Source organism: Cydia fagiglandana, chromosome 3, assembly GCF_963556715.1.
Source record: "Cydia fagiglandana chromosome 3, ilCydFagi1.1, whole genome shotgun sequence".
NCBI lineage: Eukaryota > Metazoa > Arthropoda > Insecta > Lepidoptera > Tortricidae > Cydia > Cydia fagiglandana.
Window position 1 is genome coordinate 8,516,270 of NC_085934.1, and position 12,131 is coordinate 8,528,400.

Consider the following 12,131-nt stretch of genomic DNA (forward strand, 5'->3'; position numbering starts at 1 on the left):
GCATGTTTTCAGATGTGTCAGTTAATATTGAATACAACAACAATTATAATAGTACATCGTGGAAGAGGTTAGAAAGTGATCAACAGACGGAGGAGTTAGTTTGATTGCCGACTCCTCAGGGGAGATGCGAGATCCCCTTGAAGATGCGAGTTTGCATTTTAGGCAGAGTCATTACAAAGTGCTTAAGCGTAAGTAATAACACTATTTTTCTTATTACATATTTTCGTCTACTACTCCATTATCGCATCGTCTAAAAAAAATATAAAAATACATCAATCATAGTCACGTCTGGCCTCTTTGTATTATTAAATTAAAAATAGATACCTGAAGGCGTTTTTTACTAACGCTTATAAGCGCCTTATACAATGAGTTTCTGAATCTTGTAAACTTTCCTATTTTGAAAAGGATTTAAAGCCCTACCGTAAATTACCTAATGATCTTGGTGTGCTGAGATTAGTTCAGTTCAGTGTCAACCAGGGTTGCCAACTTTTTTTTTGGTGGAATATAGTATTTTTCAGAATAAGAAAAAAATATATAATAATTTTAGATAAAATACTAAACATGAGTGTAATATACGTTTAATCGGAAATATAATATTTTAGCGTACTATATATTTTTTCAAAAGTATATAGTGCAGACAGCCAAAATATAGTACAATACTATATAATATAGTACGGTTGGCAACCCCAGTGTCAACCAATCACTGAGTGGAAATTACGAGTACAAATGTAGTACAACTACAACATTGTTGGACTGTTGGTTCAGGCGTACAACTAAGCGCTACTTACAAATCAAGACTTAGAACCACTCGACACATTTCCGAGCTTTGGCGTGAAAAAACTTGGGGTAAACTTACATATTTTGATATACACTAGTAGTTTGTATATGCGTGTGTGTGTAATCGTAAATTAAAATGGTTTCTTTATGTTATGTAAAACATCATATATCAACTGTTTACCGACATCATTTTGTGTCACGGACAAATTGAAAGACGGTTGATGTTGAAGCAACAAACACTAACATAGTGGCTAAGACTCTGTCTGACCTTTTAATCGACCCCTCACCCTTACTTTATTACATACGAGTAAATACAATGAATATTCTAATTTATAATATTTTTACTTAATACCTACCTACATACCCAGGTTTGTCTATCGTCTAATATTTCATTATTATTGGAACACATAAAAATGAGTGGTATTTTAGCACTTCTTAATCCAATAGGGCAGCTTTTAATAGCCTTGGCGTACGAAATATTAAAATATATTATATATCGCTCGGCGATTTTTAGACAAAATACGCAGAAAATGTAGCGTTAACGGTGAAATTTTTCATTTCGCGGGGAACCGAGATATTACGGACAAGTATTTCTGTAATGTTCAAGTTGTAAGGAACCAGTATAAAATAATTGAAATTTCTCCAAGGTAAATTACACTTTTACAGATGAGCAGATCTTCATGAGGTTTTACAGTTAACATTTCACAACACTCTGTCAATTGAGGACCATCTGCGCGTTGAATGCTAATGTTCCATTTTTGTACCTAATCATGAGGTAACTACGGATGGTTTTAATTTGCGAAAAGTGGACCTGTGGTGGCACACGGTCTGTCACTTCACCGCGAGGTTAATTTATTGGCAAGTTATTTACTATCAATTGACCTGTTGTACACAATCTTTTTACAATAGGTCAAGGTCAATTAATAATCAACCATCAATTTTTATATTTATATCGATCAATTTTTAATGGTCAAGTTTTAAATACGAATTATTTTAGGCAATGATTTCCGGTAATTTGCTCGTTGACGTTTTTATAATATCAGACACCTATTATTTTTTAATAATACAAAGATACTTAATACATTTAACAGTTAATTCCTTAACACATACCTTTAAATAATTTAAGACAAGAATGTCCCGGGGGCTTATTCTGTTCTGTCATAATCTGGGTATTTTATTAAGAAACCATAACTAATCCAGATCAAATTCGAAACAAGTAAAAGGATATAAATTACTGTTTACTCTTTGAAACATAAATTAAGCTCTCAAGTAATTATCTACGTGAACTCATCTAATTAAGTTTGACTTTAGCACGACCGTATAACTTTCTGCCGCGTTTCCTCCTGCGATTTCTACAAAAAGAAGGTCCCGGTTTAATGGATTTAGAATTTTTTATTGAACTTAATCAATTGAAATCAAAATTCATCTGCGCAAATAAGACTAATACAAGCTACGTCGTTCAGCAGTAGCAATATTAAACTTCTGATCGCTGTCGTCTAATCAACCAAAGGGAAGCTGTAAACCGGAGCAATTCATTTACACTCGAAATCACCGTTGAACGTGCGTATAAAACAAGCCCGAAGCAAAATTATCGGCGGGTAGCAGCGGCCGCTTTATCTTGAGGTAATTTGGAGAGAAACGAAGCACGCGCCACCAAGCAATTTGTAAACAAAACGTACCCCCACCAAATAATATGGCCTCACACCCGGGGAGTGCGTAGGTTTACCGTCGCCATCGCGGGAATTCAACTGAGCCATTCACGGATTGCTGTATAACCAACTTCGCTCTTACGATGTTAACTCTCGAGAAAGCTTGTCAGTTGTAAAGAGGGATTTTCTATCCAACTATCTATGTATACCCTTAGCTAAGCGTGGAGTGGGCTCACACATTCCGCAAACGAACCTTTGTCGCTCATATTCCCCGGAGACACGTAGAGTGCAAACTAATTTGCTCCAAGCGACACGTATTACCGTTATTTTCCATATAAATAGTCACACGCAAAGTGGCGTCGCCGGGGACACTTTTTCATGAGGTAATTTGAGGGAACATGAAAGACGTAGGTAGGTACTTTGTGTCAATTTAAAATTACCTTTGCATCACTACAACTATGTATATAAAAATAATGATAATTTTGATAAAAGGGTGTATAATTTTTTTCTCACTAGTTGCCATGGTTACGTTCTCTTGGTTTACTCTTAAGACCCTGATTTTTGACATTTTCATTAACTAAACATGCATATACGAGTATCTACCAATGATGGAAGTAACAAACCTCGCTACTCTTGTCCCCTGGCTGACGGGACTGAATAAAAACAAAAAATAGTTGATCCATCCAAAAAAATATCTTGAATTGGTACTATTGACACAATACATATACCTACCGCATAATATATGATGTTAAACGTTACCTACCAAACATTTATAAAAATAGTCTCATTTATCCCATTATAGGGGCCCACTGATTAACAGTCCGCCGGACGGTATCGGCCTGTCAGTTAGAACAAAATTTTGACAGTTCCGAACAACTGACAGGCCGATACCGTCCGGCGGACTGTTAATCAGTGGGCCCCTTAATTACATGAAGATAACTGTTTGGTATACATTTTTTCAAGAGAGGCTCAATATATATGTTTGGCTTGGTAGGCAATATTGAGCAAGTTTACGGGTACTACAAAGTTTAATAAATTGAATTCTTAATATCTTCAGGCATCCTCTTAAATTCTGACCATGTTTTCCTCGATATTTTAGGTCAATTGGTAACTAATACAATCTACTTATGAAGGTATACACTGGTAATGTAAAAGGTATATGGAAAGGCCGGTCGGTATTCCCGGAGGCGCTCAGGGCTGAGTGTAGCCCGCTTTTAACACCCGCATTATTGCCCCCTCTACCTAGGAATGTTAATGCGAACCGCTCAACAGATCCTGCTTCAATCCTTGTTAGATGCTCGCGCTTATCGCGCTAAATGCTCATTAACCTTCTACGTGATCTTTTTCCCTTCCCTCGACGTAACCAAAAGAACTTCAGCAAGAAGCGTTGCGACAACGGTTGAATTTAAACTGCCAACTCGAACATCGACTTACCTATTTACCAGTAAATTATCAAGGTTAATATTAAAGGATAAATTCTATTCGAGCGTCCATACAAGTCATGTACAGAACAAATAGATTATTCGGCAGTGTACGGTTAATTAATCGCTTCGGAACGGTCCCATTAGTGAAATGGGGTTCCACCGAGGGCGCACAGTCCCACAGTTAGACAGGCGTTAGCGGATCACGGCTCAACCGTGACGTATCAAATACGGATATCGCGCGACCGAACTAACAAATTACGGTTTTATTATCTAGGCCAGAGGAATCAGTAAAACGAAGACGTGTGCCACCGTCCTTCGATAAGCCAATTCCTCAGAGATGGCTTATCGTGGGATAAAATCACTCTACCGTAGAATCGTAACAGCATTGACTCTCAATCGCGTGCGCGTCTCGAGACCCTTCGATCCTCTGACGTCAGTGATGACGTGTTATGTAAAAGCTGTATTTCGACCATAGCATCTACATTCATCGTATTATAGGTATATATAATATGTTAACTTGGGAATAATTATTGGCTATTAGATATGTATCTGTTTACGATCAGAAATAAGTTTTTTTGTTTAATTTATATTTGGATAACATTTTTTATGTATATTACTTCCGTTGTACACGTGATGTGTTAGTTAAGTTCAAAGGCTCATGCAGCTACTCACTTTATAGGTTGCCATCATCTCAATTATGTATGTACGAGTATACTCACTTACGAAGCGCTAACAGATATAACAGCGCGTGAGACTAAACACATTGAGACGCCTTCGGTGAAGTATCAATTTACACTAATGTTCCCCGGCGAGGAAAGTGAATGATAATATACTTAGATCCAACATTTACCCCCATAGCTGTATGTTGAGCCTCTGTTGAGCTTAATGGAAGACTGTAAGTTGCCGAAGCAAATGTAACGTAATAACGTTTCGTCATGAGTTCGCGTTTTTAATCATATGTCTATACTTAGATATCGTGGCGCGTTTATTGATAGGTCTTCGTTAAAGAAGGTATCAATTTATGGCTGTCTGCAAGGCATTACTTGTATCATTTAAGTGTGAATGTATGTATGTATTTGGATAACAAATATAAATGTATCTATACACATATACAATAAATAACATATTAAGAAAATTATTAACAATTTATTTATGTATATTTTATTCATATACAATATCAAAAAATAATATAAAACCTTTAATAAATTGTGACGGATTAAAGAAAGGAAACGTGCGATATATTTTTGAACAGCTTTACAGAAATATAATAAAATGTAGTACCTATTTCGTTTTGCGATATATTACTATTAAAATAATTATCTCATAAAGAATAAAGAAACTATTAATAAAAAAAATACAAGTTACAAAAGCAGGTAAGTACATCATTTTAGACTAATTTTAGATTAAATATATTTTATCTTAGATATAATTCATGGATCCCTAATCCTAAAGGCAGATGACTGTGATGATGTCTAGGTCTAGGCACATAATCGACTCAGACTGATTAAAGTCACCGTGGAGGCTTCTTTTCGCTCGTAACGTTAATGTGTTAGGTTTTAAGGGTAAGCTACAAAGGAGCGCACAAAAGATTCACATTTCAAAGAGCTTTGGGATGAACTATGCGCAACCCGAATTCAAAACGTACTCGATTTTTTCCCACCCTGATCTTTTGGTAATCTAAGTAATTCACGACGACGGCGGCGTTAACGATGTTTCTTTAGCATTAAGCTTTTTGACGTCCCGCTGAGGTAAAAGACTGGCTTAATTACTTTTCATTCTAAATAATTAACCTGCTGGGACGCAGTAATTCGGCTTCCATTTTGTTTACTTAGCAGGATTACAAATCTTTTCTTAACAAGAAAGAAAAGGAAAGGTCGCGCAGCTGTTGCCCGGTTCCTAGTTTCAATTTCTTTAGAAAGCAGTAAAAGACGTTGCCATTTTCACGAAATATTTTGTATAAAACGTGAGATGTAGAGGCATTAGACCAAATTGTCCCCAAGATGGCAATAGCGTCGGAAGCAGGAGGCAAATTGTATTACCGAGTGTACGATGAGTGCATTTGTTACTCTAACCAGAGGCTTTCGAGCGCACTTGCACACGTTACGAGTACGAGTGCAGTGGTGCCCTGCCCGCGTCCTCCCATAATGCAAACTGCTTTACTATGCCAGCAAGTGTAATATAAATTGCCTGGAAAACTTTTTAGTGAAAATGTGATTATTATTATCAGTTTAATTAAAAGTTCAAATACCTAAAATTGGTTATGATTAAATTTTTGTGGAAAGTTTCTTTTAAGATGAGATGTTTTTTTAGGGTCTCTATTGTTTCCCAAATAGTTTTAAGTCATAATAAATATAAGTAAATATAGCCACCACTGGGCAACTTTGACGATACACATCTATTAGTTGATACTTCCAAAAACAAAAAATGCTTGTAATTTAAGACCTCAAGAAATAAGCAAAACCAAAAACATACTCGTAGTACGTTAAAAAAATGTTGTAAATATCCATACTCATATTTTAATAATAAAACTTAGTTTAATAAGCCATCAGTTTTTGCACCCAGGCCGGCTTAAGTCTGTTAATATTAACTTGATTTTAAAATAACGAGATGGAGTTCCACTACAGACAAATCAAATGGAAATTCCCAACCCGAAGCGCAAAAGTACTAACTTGAGACCTCTTCAAATTCAAATATACGGGGCGGAGGCGAGTATTTAAAAAATAATTACTACCGAACTTTTTCACAATACAATAAAAAGCTAGTAAGATTTACCAATAGTAATAAATGACTAGTAATAAATCAGTATTTATTTAAATCTCCGTTCTTTACGCTCCAATACAGTGAAATCAAGATGTTTTACCAACAAATCATCACTACAAATGTAGGGAACGTTAACAACAAGTGTTTAGTGAGGAAAAAGTGTTAAAAAAGAAATAGACCGTTAGGACATAAAAGTGAAATTTAAGTGAATTATTCGAACAACAAAGAACATTTTTTTGCCGGCAATAGGCATTTGTGACGGACCAGAGATCAAAACATTTAACTGTGTAACTATTAAACGAAGTGTACTTAAAAATCTTTATAAAAATAACCTCGTTAACTTCAAAAAAGTGCACGTCACACGCGCCGTCATCGTGAGAAAGAACCTTTGAATATAACGCCATCTGTTGCAAACTGCAAGAAACACTCCGCTTTACTGCGTACGAGCACACTCTAGTCGCATATACCATTCCCGCAACAAATAATCGATCCACTACTCGCTAGAGGGCACTACTTACACCATAACAAACAGTACTCAGCTGTCAGTGTCAAAACTTGTCGACATGGACGAGCTAAAACAGTTATTAGAAAAAATCCAAAAAGACCTCGAACAAAAAACCGATATGAAAAGCATGGAGTCTAGAATAATAACGGACATAAACACAAATATAGATCAAAAACTTGGCAGCCATGCGAAGAGAATCACAGATATCGAAGTAAAATTCGACGAGCAACAAAAAAGGTTAGATTTCATGGACCGTAAACAGAGGGAACGAAATATCCTTTTGTTCGGAATGCCGGAGCAAGAAAAATATTACTCGGAGCTGGAAATTTTAGTGCTAAACTTTATCAACGACAAGCTAGCAGTGTCGTGCGACATAAGCGAACTTGAGAACGTATCAAGAATTGGTAGGCGAAATGACAAAACGAGGCCTATTCGGATTACACTTACAACCATGGGTAAGAAGATACAAATTTTAAAAGTGAAGAACAAAAAAGACATCGCCCCTTTGTATTTAAAAGAAGATTTCACACCCAAAGTTTTGGAGAAGCGAAAGGAACTCCAAGAACAAGCTAGACAGGAATGGCAAGCCGGCAAACAAGTTTTTATTAAACATGATAAGCTCATAGTGAAGGAAAAGAATAAAAAAAGGAACCTGTCTATTTCTCCCAAAGAGAAAGAAGAAGGAAGACACTATGCATACAGGCAAACAAGAAAAACAAAATAACACCTAGAGAACAAAACAACACAAATATTAAACAGTTTTTTTCAAGAAACACTGGCCAGCCTGTCAACAACAACTCACCTCGAGAAAAATCACCTCACCGAACTGAATAGCAACGAACCAGGGCCCCCTCTACAACCTCACCTTCGCTGTCAAACACCAACCATGACAGAAATCTCCCACTACGGCTCGTCCCCGCGGGAGAGTATGACGACAACCTCCCAGTACAACCCTCAAGAAAACCAAGAAAATTGAATAAACTTTACATATGTACCTACAATGTCAGAACACTATCCTCAGAAGAAAAAATGTTAGAATTAAAAAATGCACTTTCTGAAATCAAATATGACATAATTGGATTAGCAGAAATAAGAAGACAAGGCTACACAATAGCAGAGGATGACACAAATGTATTTTGTCACTATGGAGAAACAGTAGGCAAGTATGGAGTTGGCTTCCTTATCAAGAAACAATTTAAAAGCAACATTATAAGCTTTGAAGGAATTTCAGACAGAATAACTATTTTGAATCTACAATTTGACTCTACGCCATTAACTCTGATACAAGTATATGCCCCTACCAGTGAAGCAAGCGAAGATACGATTGATGCTTTTTACAAAGACCTAGATGACGTCATCCTGACTGCAAGAAAAAACCAGGTTATATTAGGGGATTTCAATGCAAAAATTGGACAAGTTAAACATGAAGAAAAAGTGGCTACCGGACAATACGGTTTTGGAAAAAGAAATGACAGAGGTCAAAAACTGATACAATTTGCCATGAAACATAAAATAACAATTATCAACACACTATTTAAAAAACGGAACAGCAAGAGATGGACTTGGATATCACCTAATAAAGAGACACAAAACGAAATTGACTACATTATATCCAAAAATATTCGGCAATTTGAAAATTATGAAGTCCTAAACATTAAATTTAACTCAGACCATAGACTGCTAAGGTCAACTTATGTGATAAAAGGGCTGAAACGAAGTCGTAAATCATACTCAAATAAAATAAACTGCCTGCTTTCAAAAGACGAAGAAAATAAATACCAAGAAAAACTAGAAAGCCAATTAATAAAGTTACCCATGACCGACAATGACCCCATTCAACCATTCTATGACAAGCTTGAGAATTGTCTATTAAAGAGTATATCCAGCATAACTAGCATCAAGCAGACAAATCAACAGAAAAACCGAATAATATCAAGGGAAACTCAAATCCTAATAAACGAAAGACACAACCTACAGAAACAAAATCCACTTTCTAGAGAAGACAAAGCAAGACTCTCACTATTATATAAACAAGTAAATAAAGCAATAAGAAAAGACTACAAAGAACATAAATTAAAAATAATAGAAAATTGCCTAGCGACAAATGGAAGTACAAAAAAAGCTTTTAAGGAACTCAACAAAACAAAACCATGGGTACCAAAATTGGAATCAAATGGAAAAACTACCAACATAAGAAGTAAAATACTGGAAACTGCGACAACCTTCTACAAAGAACTTTACTCAAAAAAGGAAAGCCCATACATATCAGCGCCATCATATCAAACTGAAAACATGGAAATTGCACACATCAAATGGTTCGATGAAATAGAGATTTTTATAGCGCTAAAAAAACTGAAAGCACAAAAAAGCCCAGGAAGCGACGGGATAACAAATGAACACCTAAAAGCTTCAGGTACAAAAATGTACACCTATCTAGCACACCTCTTCAATCTTATTCTCAGGCAAAAAACGGTTCCTGACCAATGGACGACATCAGAAATTATCATTTTGTACAAAAAAGGCAACCCCGCTGACATCTCCAATTACCGGCCTATAAGCTTAATGTCAAACCTGTACAAGCTTTTTTCATCCTGTCTTCAGAAACGCATCTCGCCTGCTATAGAAAACCAACTGCCAGTAGAACAAGCCGGCTTCCGTAAAGGTTTCTCTACAATGGACCATATTCAGACAATAGAGCAAGTCATAGAAAAACACTCAGAGTTTAATGAAACAGTATACATAGCATTTATAGACTTCAAGAAAGCTTTTGATACCATTTCACATGATGCAATATGGAAAGCTTTACATGAATATGAACTACCTAAAACATACATAGAGATCATCAAAAATATTTACCTTAACTCAACAAGCAAAATAAGACTAGAGAACACAGGCAAAACAATTAAAATACAGAGAGGAGTGAGGCAGGGTGACCCACTCTCTCCGACACTGTTCATTGCCGTACTACACAGCATAATGAAAAATCTAAAGTGGGAAAGAAAGGGCGTCAGCATAAACGGCAGATACCTCAGTTACCTTTGTTTTGCTGATGATATTGCAATCTTATCGAACAGCGCACTGGAACTGCAAAATATGATATCAAATTTACACTCAATTAGCCATGAAATCGGATTGGAAATGAACTTGAACAAAACAAAAATAATAACAAACGGAAAAGAACGACCAATACACATACAAGACGAGGTAATCGAGTACGTGAAAGACTATATCTACCTAGGAAAACAAATTTCATTCGATAAGGATCGAAATGAGAAAGAATTAGACAGAAGAATCACAAAAACATGGTGTAAATTCTGGAGTCTAAAAGACATTCTAAAAAGCCCTCTACCGATGCCACTGAAAAAAAGAGTCATAGACTCCTGTTTACTACCATGTCTAAGCTATGGGTGCCAAACCTGGACATACACAAATGTTATTAAACAAAAAATTAGAACCTGCCAGAGAGCACAGGAACGAAGTATATTAAAAATAAAACGGTTAGACAAAATAAAAAGCTCAGAAATAAGAGAAAAAACCAAACTGAAAACATGGAAATTGCACACATCAAATGGTTCGATGAAATAGAGATTTTTATAGCGCTAAAAAAACTGAAAGCACAAAAAAGCCCAGGAAGCGACGGGATAACAAATGAACACCTAAAAGCTTCAGGTACAAAAATGTACACCTATCTAGCACACCTCTTCAATCTTATTCTCAGGCAAAAAACGGTTCCTGACCAATGGACGACATCAGAAATTATCATTTTGTACAAAAAAGGCAACCCCGCTGACATCTCCAATTACCGGCCTATAAGCTTAATGTCAAACCTGTACAAGCTTTTTTCATCCTGTCTTCAGAAACGCATCTCGCCTGCTATAGAAAACCAACTGCCAGTAGAACAAGCCGGCTTCCGTAAAGGTTTCTCTACAATGGACCATATTCAGACAATAGAGCAAGTCATAGAAAAACACTCAGAGTTTAATGAAACAGTATACATAGCATTTATAGACTTCAAGAAAGCTTTTGATACCATTTCACATGATGCAATATGGAAAGCTTTACATGAATATGAACTACCTAAAACATACATAGAGATCATCAAAAATATTTACCTTAACTCAACAAGCAAAATAAGACTAGAGAACACAGGCAAAACAATTAAAATACAGAGAGGAGTGAGGCAGGGTGACCCACTCTCTCCGACACTGTTCATTGCCGTACTACACAGCATAATGAAAAATCTAAAGTGGGAAAGAAAGGGCGTCAGCATAAACGGCAGATACCTCAGTTACCTTTGTTTTGCTGATGATATTGCAATCTTATCGAACAGCGCACTGGAACTGCAAAATATGATATCAAATTTACACTCAATTAGCCATGAAATCGGATTGGAAATGAACTTGAACAAAACAAAAATAATAACAAACGGAAAAGAACGACCAATACACATACAAGACGAGGTAATCGAGTACGTGAAAGACTATATCTACCTAGGAAAACAAATTTCATTCGATAAGGATCGAAATGAGAAAGAATTAGACAGAAGAATCACAAAAACATGGTGTAAATTCTGGAGTCTAAAAGACATTCTAAAAAGCCCTCTACCGATGCCACTGAAAAAAAGAGTCATAGACTCCTGTTTACTACCATGTCTAAGCTATGGGTGCCAAACCTGGACATACACAAATGTTATTAAACAAAAAATTAGAACCTGCCAGAGAGCACAGGAACGAAGTATATTAAAAATAAAACGGTTAGACAAAATAAAAAGCTCAGAAATAAGAGAAAAAACCAACATCGTAGATGCCCTAGAACATTGCATAAACATGAAGTGGAAATGGGCAGGACATGTAGCTAGGCTACCTTATACAAGGTGGACGAAGAGAACGACGCTCTGGAAAGGACCACCAGGCAAACGCAGACAAGGGCGACCACAGGCAAGATGGATAGAGGACATAACAAAGCACGTCTCTAGCAACTGGCACACCAAGGCTCAAGACAGAGAGAGCTGGCGCA

General features: G+C 36.4%; 1 protein-coding gene across 1 annotated transcript in view; it reads right to left on the reverse strand.

Annotated features, from left to right (window-relative positions):
* The window catches only part of LOC134679994 (very low-density lipoprotein receptor), a 226,233-nt gene that overhangs the window by 32,935 nt on the left and 181,167 nt on the right, over window positions 1-12,131 (reverse strand). The window lies entirely within an intron of this gene.